Source organism: Pinus tabuliformis, chromosome Q (genome assembly GCF_031772625.1).
Source record: "Pinus tabuliformis cultivar Carrire ecotype Pingquan chromosome Q, CPIR1, whole genome shotgun sequence".
Taxonomy (NCBI): domain Eukaryota; kingdom Viridiplantae; phylum Streptophyta; class Pinopsida; order Pinales; family Pinaceae; genus Pinus; species Pinus tabuliformis.
In genome coordinates this window covers 646,566,132-646,580,519 of record NC_142296.1, presented here as the reverse complement: position 1 = coordinate 646,580,519, position 14,388 = coordinate 646,566,132, and positions in this window count along the sequence as shown.

Below are 14,388 nucleotides of genomic sequence, written 5' to 3'. Positions count from 1 at the left end.
GAGAGTGGAAGAACCCACTCATGTAGAGACTTCTAGAGATGGAAGGAAGCACACTAGAGAGGTTGACTAATTGATGCATGATGCTAGAGAGAATGTGGGAGTACCAACATCATACCACAGGCAGAGGAGGTCACCAGATTGGTACACTCGCTATATGGCTTTAATGAGAGAGAATGTAAAGATTAAGCCATCCTCATTTGAGGAAGCAGTACAAAAACCAATATGGGTTCATGCCACGGTAGAGGCATATGACTCCATTATCATAAAAAATGTTTGGGAAGTGGTCCCAAGACTAGAAGACAAGTCAGTGGTGGGTTCTAGATGGATTTAAAAGGGGTAAAACAAGCATCATATGGTAGTGTGGAGAAACAGAAGGCCAAATTTGTGGCCAGAGGGCTCTCTTAGGTGGAAGGAATTGATTACGAGGAGACCTTTGCTCCAGTAGCAAGGTACTCTTCAATCATAACTGTTATAGCACTTTTAAGACAGATGGGAAGGAAGATATATCAGATGGATGTGAAGAAAAAATTCCTCAATGGAGTGATTTAGGAAGAGGTGTACATTGAACAACCAGAAGGATTTGAGACCTTCAACAGAGAGTCACATGTATGCAGACTCAAGCGAGTGTTGTATGGATTGAAACAAGAACCCTGTGCTTGGTACACCAAGATTGGCAACTATTTCACTAGGTTGGTCTTCACCAAAAGTGAAGCAGATGCAAACCTTTACCATATTGTGGTTGAAGGTAAATTTTTAATTATAGTATTATATGTTGATGAATTAATTCTAACATGTGATGAGAAGCTAGTAAAATCTTGCAAAGAGGATCTTTCAAGAGAATTCGAGATGAAGGATCTGGGGCTCATGTATTATTTCCCTAGTATGGAAGTATGGCAGGGAGATGAGGAACTATTTGTCTCTCAAGGAAATTATTCCAATGCAATACTGAAGAAGTTCCACATGGAGAGAAACAAACCCATAGAGACTCCTCTAGCAGGAAATTGGAGGAAGGAAGATGCTACTTCAAGTGAAGTAGTGGAGGATACTATTTACATGCAGCTTGTGGATTCACTTATGTACTTGGTGAACACACAACCAAACATATATTTTGCAGTTAACCAACTTAGTCAAGCAATGGTTAAGTCAACCAATCTCTATTGGAAGACAGCTAAACATGTGTTGAGATACCTCAGAGGCACCACTCAATTTGGTCTTTGGTACAGACGTAAGGAGGGAGTGAAGCTTCAAGGCTTCATAGATGTAGATTGGATAGGAAGTCCATCTGACAGGAAGAGCACATCAGGGGGAATCTTCAGTATTGGGTGAGCATCATTTTCTTGGTACAACAGGAAGCAGAGATCAGTTGCACTCAGTTTGGAAGAAGCAAAGTACATGACTACTAGTCAAGCATCTTATGAGGCTATCTGGATGAGGAAGATCATTTTTAGGTTATTTTCTCAATAGATGGATCCTACAGTGATTTACTATGACAATCAAAGTTGTATTGAGCTCTCTAAGAATCCAGTTTTTCATGATCGGTCCAAGCATATCGACATCCGATATCACAATCTATGAGATTGTGTGTAGAGGAGAATCATGTTGCTGGAGTATATTACTATAGAGGAACAAGATGTAGACATCTTGACTAAGGCACTGTTAAGAGGAAAATTCGAGTTCCATAGAGGCAGGATTGGGGTATTTGATAATCCCTTTCTTGTTGAGAGGGAGTGTTAAAAATGCAACAAGAAAATCCTAATTTAATTTTGTCCTTGAATTAAATTAGGAATAAAATTGTAATTCCACATCACATGACAACTTGTATTAGTTAACTAAGTTAATTTGACTTAGTTGGCTCAGTTAATTCGAGTTGAGGATCTAACTTGAGTCATGTAGAGTGTCTCCTAATTTACAAGAGCCTTGGTTGAGTTTATTTTGAGTTGTAATTAATTAATTCAGTTTAATTGAGTTAAAGTCAGTTAAATTAGTTCCAACTGATGGAGGAACTAGTAGGAGGTCAGACAGTGGGGTGTTGATTCATGTGTTCAACCAGTTAATTGATGATTCACTCATAAATAACTCATGCATGTCATATCTGAGAATTACCCAGTTGAGATTTACGTTCAGGGACAGTGTACTATCAGTTGTATAATCATCTGAATTGTACAAGTGGTGCATGCAGCTAGTGGAAGGCCTATGATGGATTGTGCAATTCCAATTGAGGAATTCCCCTAATTAATAGGGGCTAATTCCCAAGGAAACAACACAAGAATATAGGGACTTGGGCAAGAGATAAATTCATTAAGTATTGGCCTGAGCTTGTCTAGGAAGCAGTGAGACAAATAGAGATAGTGTAGAGGTTGCTTGGGCTTGAGCAAAGCAATGTAATCTTCTCGTATTTTTTGACTAATGTATTATACGGATAGCAGTGGTTTTTTAGCTGTGTCTTTCCCTAGGAAATCGTTGTGTAATGTGTTGATTGAATTATTTCTCTTATATGCTTCATGATTTCGCGATCGTTTAATTGTTTCCATTGATGAATAGAGTATATTCAAGTATATTGTTTTAGAAAATTACAATTAGCAGTTTGAATCTACAAGGAATTTCGACAATTACGACCCCGGGAAATTGATGTTCCAACTTACCCTAACGGGGACCACAAGATTTTGGTGCTTCATCTCCTAGGGTTAGGTTTTTGGATGTTTAGGGTTTCTCATTGTTTCTCAATGATAAAAATGCCACCAAGACTCATTGTAACACAGTTCAAAGGCATGTTTCCACCACATCTCTTCTCAAAGATAATCTACCATCGCCCGAGATAGTTTATTTCCATTCTGTATGTAAGCATATTTCAATTTTTTGATATTAATGAAATGAATTTTTATTTTTGTTGCATCTCGATGTTTATGTTTGTACTTATATTTTTTTTCATTCTTGTATAAGTCTGGATCACTTCGACATCCCAATCCAATATCAAGCACTAGGCCTCATTAAGATGGTCCCATATACGCCCAAGAACTATTGATTAAGAGCTATACATGGAAAAATAAACACTGGAATAGGTAGTGTTGATTGATTTTGTCCCCATCCCATATGGCGTTACATATTCTCCCTCGCAAGTATGGGATCACACAATATCATTAAATAAACTAGCCCTCTCATCCCATTTTGCAGATTTCCTTACTAAAGATCTCAAAGCCATGGTGCTATTTGATTAATTTTCTAAGTAAAATAAATAAAGCGAGTGTCTTTTCCATAGGTTTTAGTAATGAATCCAAGGTCTAAGTCTCTCACAACTACCAATTTATTTTTAGGTACACTACTCGCTCTTGTTTTCCCTATTTACAATATTTTTCGTCATTGGAATTTGTTGCACTTACTAGATGATTGAGGAACTCATGTCGGAGGTCTAGCGAAGGCATTGAGAGCGTGTCATCAGTAGAGAGGTCGAGGGAAAGGAAGGGAAAAAAATAAAAAGGATCGAAAAGAAAGAATAGAGAGGGGCATGGGAAGTGAATAATATCTTACTAGTGATTTTAGAGTTGTAACGCTACCCAAATCTTGTTGTCTGCAACAAAGTTTTTGGGATGACTCTCCACCCAACCGTAGGCCCAGTTACACAAAATATTTATATAGCTGGCCACCCCTAAGCCCTCAATCAACTATTACTATCAGTGGCTCCTTTGTCTCTCAACATTCTCCTATTAAAATAATGAATTCCTCTCACCTCCATTTCATCCATTAAATAGAAAGGGCATTGAAAGGGGATCCTCATGGAGACAATCCATGTGTGAATGTCTTTTATTTTCATCTTAAGTTTTTCTTAACATTTTTTCTTAATTTAACTCATGCTTATTTGATTCATTTTTACTTTTTATTAACTTTACTTATTCTTACTTATTTATAGTTTATTTTTATACATTTTCTCTGAACTTCAGTTTATTGATTTATTTATTTACTATTTCTATCTTTTCATTATTATTTATTGTTTTAATTATATATATATATATATATATTAATATTATCTCATTTATTTATTTATTATTATTATTCTTATTATTATTTCTTGATTTATTAATATGGGGAATTACATACTCCCAGTCTCTAAGAAACTTCATCCTGATGTTAAATTTAATCATTTAAATTATGATTATGATTATTTCATTACTTCATGTTTGTCCTACATCCATCGAAAGTTACATCACAATACCGAAGGGATCCCAAGGAATATCAATTGCTTTTTCCCAACTTTCAGAACCAAGCATAAAGCCTCATCAGTCTATACCAGAACCCCAACGCATCGTTAGGGGTTTTATATGTTTATATTAATTTCCCTTCACTTAAAATGTCGATCGAGGTTTGTAATATTAGAGATGCAAAATATCACAGTTTTAGGTACAAATCCAACTATCTGATCCACATTGTATTTAATCCTAAGATCATTCTAGTACTAAATAAAGTACTAAATACTCAACTTAAGTATTTTTCTTAACTCTAAGTTCAAAAATCATTCACTAATCTGATCAAACTTATTGAAGTGAAGAAACCTATTAATATCCACTTGAGAGTAATAAATAATATAAATCAAAGGTCTAAGTTACTTAACAATATGCAGTGTTTATAGTATTGGTATTATAGCTTGTTCAGATCGAATGTAATTACTCAGATCAATCCAAGTTGTATATTCTATTCAAAACAAATCGAATAACCATATATCCCAACTTAATCAATCCAATAACTCTAACAATATCTTAACCCAAAATAACTCATTTTCTCAAAATTCCAACCCCATGGTTTTCAATCAAACAACTCTTCACTCAACCCTAACGTGTGACAACAAATTATGATTCCAACAATAATGCATATAGCCGGAAAATATACTCAATTCGAAAACAAGAGATAATTCAAATGAATACTAACCACACATCTGTTGTTTTTTATTTGAAAATTAACCAAAAGAAAACTAATGTAAGAATGAAGGAATTCACTGTCTAATTTGTTGTCCAACGATAACCATCCAATTTGAAAGTTTTTTATTACAAAGTCCCCTATTCAAGTTGAAAGATAGAAATTTTAATTCATAAATAGTTTGAACCCTCTATTTCAAATCATAGAGTTTATAAATCGAAATGCTTCAAATATGAGGATTGTTCATAAAAAAATCTTTAACCCCCAAACTAAAATTTGAATGCTTCATCTTCAGAATATAAATCTAAGGAACAAAAATTATATTGAAATGTAAATCTAAGTAACTAGAAATCCCAAATGTTCAAAAACTAAAGAATTCAATAAACTGTAATCACACTCAACATATTATCAACCATACTATAATTATTATGTACTAATATGCATCTATTCCTACTTTAACTAGAATCGATTATAAACTTAACTGAGATCAGTGGTGGGCCCTGACCACGACCTTAGACAAGTTAAACTACAATAATAAACATACAAATTAATAACACAAAAACTCATGAAATAGAAGCCGAGAATACTATATTAATAGTCTTTCAACAATACATATATGGATTAGTTCCAAGCTAAAATAAAATAGAGTTTTTGAAAATTTTCAAAGACATTGTTCTCTCCTTCTTATTTCCCAACACATGTAGCATTTCTAATTTCTCCCTTTAAAGAGATCACGACCCAAAGATAGTTTAACTGAATGAACAAGAAAAATAGTACAAAATATGATCTGGACTTAATTAAGGCAAGTCAGATCTCAGAGATCACCCATACAATCTAGCATATCCATAGGGATCTTGTTGTGGTACTATTCTTGGGAGGGAGTCATTATCACTGTTGTCAAAAGAAACACGATAAGGTCACACTGCTTCTTGGGAATCATCGTCTAGTTGACTGGTATTGAATTGTGGAACATGGTACTGAATTAAGTTTAGAGCTAAGTATTGAACACCTGCTAGGTGCAACATGAACTTAAATGTTGATCCACTAGTGTGATCTGCCAATGGCATCAAGTTCCTATCCTCATGCTTAAGAATCCTAGTAAAGTTATAGCCAAATTTAGTCAAAAGAATATGAACTCACTTAACATCTATCTAGACTAACCAAATACATATGAAAATAGGCCTAATTGTGACTTTACCTCCATTCATTAACTAGAACCATTTGACAAGGATAAGATAGCTTTTAAGGTGTCAAAAAGGGTCAAAATGGAATAAGTTATTATAAAAGGTAGCAAGATAGGGTGTCCAAAAAGAGAGAAAAGTAGGCCCCAACGTCCCCCCATGCTAGAGAGGATGCATGTGTGTTGGGCATGGGATCCCCCAAGGGTAGTTTTGGGGCCTAGAGCCCAAATTTTGGTCCGATTTTGTAATTCCAATGTAAAGATTCCACATTTTGTGGGTGCGGAGCGCGTAGTTGTAAAACAGTAATAGGGTTGTCCGCCCTTATTTTGATAATGTAATGTCGGCTATAGAGATCTACCAATGGTCTGTGGAACATGGGATTGTATAAATAGAGCGAAGCTCTAAATAGTTAAGGCATCGAATCTAATCTAAGATGAAGAACATATGATGTATGCGAGATAGATCTGAAGTGTAAAGTCTAGTTTTGGGTCGTAGCGTAGGTAGAGGCTCTATAGCTGAGTGCGCAGAGGCCTAGTAGTCTGCAGCTGAGTGTGCGGACCCCTGCAGCTAAGTGCGCAGAGTGAGTCGAGTCTGTACTTATCTGGAAGTATAAATAAAGAGAAGTTTCTATCAATTCTACATCTTTATTTTCTGTTTTATGCATCTGTTATATTGGGTATGAATTTCACTTCTAATGCTTATATGATGCGCGAATGTGTATAATTGTATCAATTAAGTGAACACAAGTAGGAATATCTATTTACGTGAAGATAACTAAGATCTGATAATAAGAAAAGTAAGATACTTAGTCTAAGTTCGAAAATAGCACAGCTCACTGCCCTAGCAATGTGAAAGGGCTTCAACCCCTAGTTAGGGTTGTGTGAAGACCGATTGTGACACTTCGCGAAGGTATTGAAGGGTTGAAAATAGCGCGAAGCCACCTGCACAAAGGCAGGTATAGTTGGACTAAACCGACATCACAGCCATCTCAAGGGTGTGGAAACTTGGTTCCAGCATCCCCCCATACTACTTCGGGTGAGACTTCAGTCCACGCTCCGTGGGCTGATGCAGAAAGGTCCAATAGTGTATGGATTTGATTGGCTAACTAACTCTAAACCTAGGTCAGGCCCCTATAAGCCAACAAATGGTTCCATTGTCAGGACCAAAATCTGCATGAGAGATGTGTGATGTCAAATTATTGGAATCCAACTAAGAAAGAAATCGAAGACTGGTTGGATAGAAGAATTCACAAGTTCGCAGCACAGGAGAATAGAAACCCGCAACTGTCAAAAGAAGAGTGGCTAGACAGCTGCCTGTATACGAATATCCATGAAATCCTTTTCGCATCCTTCCCTACTGATCTATACGAGTGGATCACAAAGCTAGCAAATAGCCAAGGAAGGTGGAAGCTTGACAATCCTACTGTGTGGACCCCAGAGCTAGTGCAAAGGTTGGAAGCATCGGAGAATAAGATCGTGTGTGCCATCGATCATTAGCTAGATTGCATTATAGGAGGATTTGTTACTGAGTTCATAGTTGACACCTCAGTCAGCTATAGCGAGGCAGAGCGACGCTCTCTCAAAGGACCGCGAGGTAAGTAAGTAAAGTCTTCAAATACTTGGATTAAGATGCTGTTATGCGAAAAATGGGTTATGCAGTTACCTTGATGTTCGGAGCTACGAGAAGTGGAAAGGTTTATAGGAACGAAGGAAATAAGGGTCTAGAAAATAGCCCTTTGATTTCACCTCCACGAGGGGATGAGGAAGACCTCGCGAAGGTCTCTTCATGAAGTGTTATTCATCTGATAAGACAAAGAATTCCACGAATACCACCTTCGCCCACACCACAACTGGCTTCACCATCATCACCTCCATCTTCACCCGTACCAACTCCACCAGCACCGCGATTCAGTATGGAAAACACAGTGAAGTTACCTATGTTCAAAGGTTTGGGAAATGAGGATCCGGACGAATTCTAGTTCGTTGTAAGGGCTGTATGGGAAGTGCAAGGTGTTACAGATGACCATATAAAGAAAGCAATGTTGGTTAGTGCCCTGCAGGATCATGCATTGACGTAGTATATTAAGTACTCCAACGATAACCCGAATGCGAGAGTCGCGGATATCCAAACATCGCTAAATAGAGAATTTAGCAGGCCTAAATCTAAAGCGCAGTCAATTATTGGATTCAAAGAGATCACGATGCTACCAGGTGAGACACCTTGGGAACTAGATCAAAGGTTGAAATGTATGATTCGTGAGGCCAATATGAATTTGACAGATGGACAGCATCGAGTGGTTTGTAGCTTCGGTACTACCACACCTAAGGAGTGCGTTGTTGCAGCAGAAGATAACAACTTAAGTAGAGGCCCTGGATATTGGTATGAGGCTTCATGAGACCCCGATGCAAGATCCTAACCTAGGAGTTCAACAGATCCACGTGCAGCTGAAAAATTTGTGCCTTGAGATGCAGAGTCTGAAACAAGACAGGACGGTTCGACCAGAAGTGCGAGAAGAAGTGTGGTGCGTGAAATGAAAAATTCAAGGTCATGAAAAAGACCACTACCCGGTCTTTACGAATTACCTCGCAGGAGGAGGACCGATGCCTTTAAGGCCAGAAGCTCAAGCAGGAACTAGAGTGGCGTCTGCTTTGTGGTGCGCGATCTGTCAAAAAAGCCGGAAAGCATGCCACAGACAATTGTCACTTGTTATGGAAGTATATGCAAAATTCGCAACAATTGTTGTCCAAATTTTGTAGGTCAGTGGGACATGATGAGCGTACTTGTAGAAGCTATGAATTGATGATGGATAGAACCCCCACCTACAGAGTTCAAGCCAAAATATGCCCCCTTGATCAGAATGTAGGAATGGAGCGAACAAGATTTCAGGGGCGCGGACAAGGCCAAGGTGGAGGAGGACTTAGTAGAGGTCACAGACAGTTGATTTGCTACAATTGCGGAGGGCCAGGACACTATGCCTGCGATTGCACTAATCCAACGTGCCCGTCGTGCAAGTATTTTACATTGTTTGATCATGAGACAAAAGATTGTTCTACACTGATAGCTAGGATATGCGACAAAGGAGCGCTACCGCCTCCCCCAACTCAGAACTTGCAGATGATGAGGTCTGAGCTGCATGAAGAAGCCTAGAATGTAAACATTGTGCTCCGAAGTGGAATCACGACGGGAGATGACAAAGGCAAACAACCAGAAGATAGTACTTGGGTTCGCAAAGCTCCGATGAAAGAAGCTGAGTTTGATTTGGAGTGCACTCGGGAAACCTTCATGGAAGCTAAGAAGAGCTTCACTAATGCCTCCACTTCAGGAAGAAAAGATAAACCGGAGTCGAAAACGGACCCATCTATGCTCACAACATTTCTAGAAACCTGTATGAAGTTACTACGCGATAGTAAGGCTGTGAAAGGGTTACAAGAACTCATCAACAGATGCACTAGGACCGCACTAGGAGAACTGCACGTAGTCTGGAAGATCGACCAACATAAGACAAGGACAGGCCATGAAATGAGACTTACCACCTAGATCAGAGAATATGAAATGCATCAAGTCATCCTAGATTTGGGATCGGATGCGAATGTTCTACTGAAACAAACATGGGAGTGAATGGGGCGACCTGTGCTGCAATGGTCTCCAATTTAGCTAAGGATGGTGAACCAGTATAAAATAATACCCATGGGGCGATTGTAGGGAATAATTGTGGATATTGAGGGAGCGAGCACACTGACAGATTTCGAAGTGATAGAGATTGTTGATGACAAAAATCCCTACCCTGTGCTCCTAGGAATTGATTGGGCCACTGATATGAATGGGGTAATTAATCTGAAGAAGTGAAAAATGATTTTTGAAAAGAAGTAAATGCACTTAATTACACCCTTGGACCCTGCTGAAGGGTCACACTATACGGGGCCGGTCCGTGACTATGAAAGTGCTGATGATCTGGAATGTATCTATAAGATAACGACACGAGACCAAGACTGCGTGAATCCCACCGTGGATGAGCGGATTACATGGGAACATGAGAGCTCCTACACTTCGGATTCCGACAAAGAGATAGTACAATGGCAGAATCAGTTACATGAGGTAACTACGCTGAATTAAAATATGATGATCAGGTCGTTGTGCTGCGTGTCGACAGAAGTAAGAGATATGCTTACTTACGATGGTCTAAATGAGGTAGATACCTTCTTGGATGCATTTGAAAGGGAGGTGCCAAAGAAGCAACGCTTCCAAGCCTTGGACTGGGTACTATGCACTACACCCATGAGATGGTGGGGTACGCACAAAGGGAGTTTTGATGATTGGCGCGAATGTAGGAGAATGATGTGAACATGATTTGGGAAGCCTAATATGTGACTGACAGATAAGTATGATGGGCAGGATGATCCGCGTGCCCATCTAGCCAATGGAGAAGAGTCCCAATCTGTGCAACCACACATTTACTCCGCACTAAAATACATGGTCAATAAGCATGCGTTGGGGGGCGAACTTGTAAATGGATCTTAATGATGGGAAGAGATTATGTAGGAATAGAAACCACGAAGAAGAATTCAACAAAGTATTGGAAGCCATGCTGAACAAGTTATGCGAAGGACATCGAAGTGATTGGGACCTACGCATACCAATAGTGTTATGGGCTTATCGGACGACATGCAAGAAAATGACAGAACAAACACCTTTTAGGCTTGTTTATGGAGTGGAAGCCATAATGCCTATGGAATACATTGTTCCTAGTGTAGGCATAACAGTGCTCACAGGTATGATGGATCGTGGAGCCTTGGAGGAGAGGCTCGTGCAGCTGGATGAGCTTGAAGAAGAACGATTTTTGGCTAGATTTCACCAGCAAGTCCAAAAGTAACGAGAAAAAGCATGGCATGACCGACATATTAAGCTGTGCACCTTTAAGGTAAATGACTTGGTGCTATTGTATGATAGTAAGTTTGATCAATAACCTGGAAAGTTCAAAATGCACTGGTTGGGGCTGTATTTTATTAAGGAGATTACTGATGGTGGTGCGGTACAACTGGTTAAGTAAAATGGAGATCCCTTCCCAGGAAAAGTGAATGGCAATTGTTTGAAGCTATACACAGGTGGACAGGCCATCTGACTAGCCAATAGAAGCACAGTCTTAGTGGTCCAGGCAGTTGAAAGGAGGCAGAGGACTATAAACTACTCTGCTTGGGAACTACTCAATGTCAGGATTGCGGGTAGTAACGAAGTGTCACATGGTCCGTGACAGCACGAGGACAGTTGCGCTGGCGCGTGGGTCAGCCAGAAAGTGATCGTTATAGTCACTATTCATGATTTGGTGCTTGGTTTGAGACCAAATGAAGCGGGCAGCAGGAATTTAAGGTGAACTTTATGGGCTAGATTCTTGAAAATCTGCTACCAATCTAGCAATAAAGGATCGAATATGAGGGGAACGGTCGAATTAAAATTAAAAATGCACTGTAAATTACAAGTAGTTTTCCAGGAAACAACACTTGGAAATTTGAGAACTGAGTTGTTGCGCACTCAGGTATTCATGAACTGAGACTTATTCGATATTTTGAAAGAAAATTCATTGTTTGAGCAACTACTAGAGACACTAAGAGAACTATGGAATAACATTATGTCAGTACCCGAAGAAACCATGGACACAGGAGTAGTGACAGCCAAGGAAGCTGCGTAGGAAATTGTAGAAGTAGAAGCCCCAGAGAGCGCCAGAATAATTGCTGAGGTCCGTAAATCACCGCGCATGTCGAGACCTAAGAAGGACAAGCAAGCCATGATATCGGTATGCATCTTGCCCAGAAATACACTGAGGACCAAGCTCACAATGGAGGAAAAGGGGAAGGCTATTAATTTGGAGGCTGATGAGCAGGAAGAGTTTGAAGAAATCCTAGTGGAAGAGGAGGATATAGCGATGGAAGTCGAAACCCAGGGCGCGGACCCTATCACCAGGCTGCTGGAATATGTTCCTCCATGGAAGGGTAAAGCCAAGGTGCCCAAGGATATATATGAGAGCAAGAGTGTTGTTGGGAAAAGTATCCAATACGGAATGACCCTATCCCACTCTAAGGGTGATAGTACCTCAGCAACAATCGAAGCAAAGCTATCTAAGATTTCTTCTTTATGAAAGTAAAATAGGGGAGAAAGAGATCCACTAACCGATGTCTTTCGCTAATGGTTGATCCAATCTTCTCTCCTTGCTGCTTGCTCCCAGCTCCTTGCTCTTTCATTGGCCCGGTTACACCAAGATCCTGCAAAATGGCAAGAGAGGGAAACTACAAGAAGCATACATTCATAATTGACTCAAGGATTAGAATAAATCAAATACACAAGTATAACAATACACCAATGAGACACATGCATATAGAAGAACCTCAAATGCTTTATTAATGGAAGAAGTAAAGTTCAGGAAGTGATACAACCATAAAAGGCCCAATCCAGCATCACCTCCCAGCAGAAAGAAATCTCCTCTTCACCTCCTTCAAAGCAAATCACCCAATAGTTCTAAACTCAAACCAACAGCACTTCCTTACATTCACAAGATTCCAGCCTCCCTAGACCTCATGAGGGAGCTCTATATATAGGAGTTTTGGAGAAAGGATGAGTCAGCTTGAGAGCTGACTAGTGTCCTCTCCCACTTCAGTTATTCTTCAGTTCTTGAGTCCACTTGGAGGTTCTTGCTTCCACTTGGAGATCTAGACCCTCTTACTCATCATCAGTCGAATTCCCTGATCCAAGTGTCATTTTGGAAGCTTCTTGGGCATTGACACCTTGAGGAATGACCGTGCCACATGTCCCAACTCGCCCAGCGTAGGTAGCCTTCTTTGCAGTTGACATTCAGCGCAGGTAGACAGTGGAGCAGTTGACATTCAGCGCAGATGCTCAGTGGAGCAGTTGACATGATCCAGAATTGCCTTGTTTTTTAGTGTTTTCAGGTGGAGAACTGTTATTCAGTGCTGTGGTTTGCTGACCTTGTTCCTCTAGGGGTAGGAACAACATGTTTAGGGACTTTGGATCCCTTAGATTATGGACATTTCATGCTTCATGCTGTAAGGCACAAAAATGTCTATAACAGTTGCCCCCTAAAGTATGAGGTCGTTTATCGGGTGAAATGCTTTATCAGGAGGATCCGAAGTTCATTCAATCGCTGAGAGGTGACCTGTAATAAAATACAATAAAATACATTATGATTCATTCTGTTTTCATGATCTAGCTGAGGCGGGCATTCCCATGCTCAGCTTTATAAATTCATTTTGGTACATAGAACAGACGATCGTCTGATGGTAGACTGATAATTCTCTGCTGAAATTATCATCCTTTGAGTAGGATGATCATCTGCTGCAATGATGTACATGTCAAATGTCTTTATATTTCCTGAATATATATCGCAGCCCGGATGGATGAAACTAGATCCAGGGTCTTCAAACTCGTTCGATCTTCACTCTAAGTACAAGTCGATCCATGTGAGAATTGCGCTGAAGTCGAACATGGAAAGACATTGCTTGATTACTGGTCAATGATGTAAACCGTTAACAAGCGCGAGAGGAATCACCGATAATGATAATGATCCTCAAGGTACGACAGTACAATCCACATGGTGTGAATAAAGGACTTGGCATCGAACACCACGCAAAATCTTCTGGTCGAAGGTCATTGATATATACCTGTCGCCGGAAGTGAGAAACTTGCCATTGAGGCATGCAAGCTTCAAAGTACTGAGGGGGGTGTTCCTAGATCAACTTCTTGGATAATGAGTTGAGGTCGACAAGAAGCGATCTGTCAAAGGAGGGCCTTAATGAATCCCACATCAGTGACACGGAACGGAGCTAATGATTTTAATGGAGGTGAAAACAATCTGTGACATATGATTCAGGGTGGCGATCATGGATGGATGAAGGATAATGTATGGCAATGGATGGGACACGGTTGACTCTTTCTGAACAACATCTCTTGAACATATAACGACACTGATGCGATGGATCGGTAGCATTACCCCAAATGTGGATGGTTTGGCGAGACCATGGTGATGAGACCGGTGAATGAAACAACCCAACCCGATGAGATACGGAGGAAAAGTGTCATGTTCAAGAGCGACTTGCTACCATTAAAGCTTTGAGGTTCTCCCAATTTTTCCCCAGTCATTTCTGACCAGTACCTCTTTATTTTTGTCAAGCTTGAGGAGGATAACATATGCTTGTTCTATAACCTGCCCTTCGGGCAATCCCATCGCTATGTTTTAACGAGCCTAGCGATAGGGAAACTCGTTCTCGTCTAAAGACAAGTTTGTCGCTATTTAATC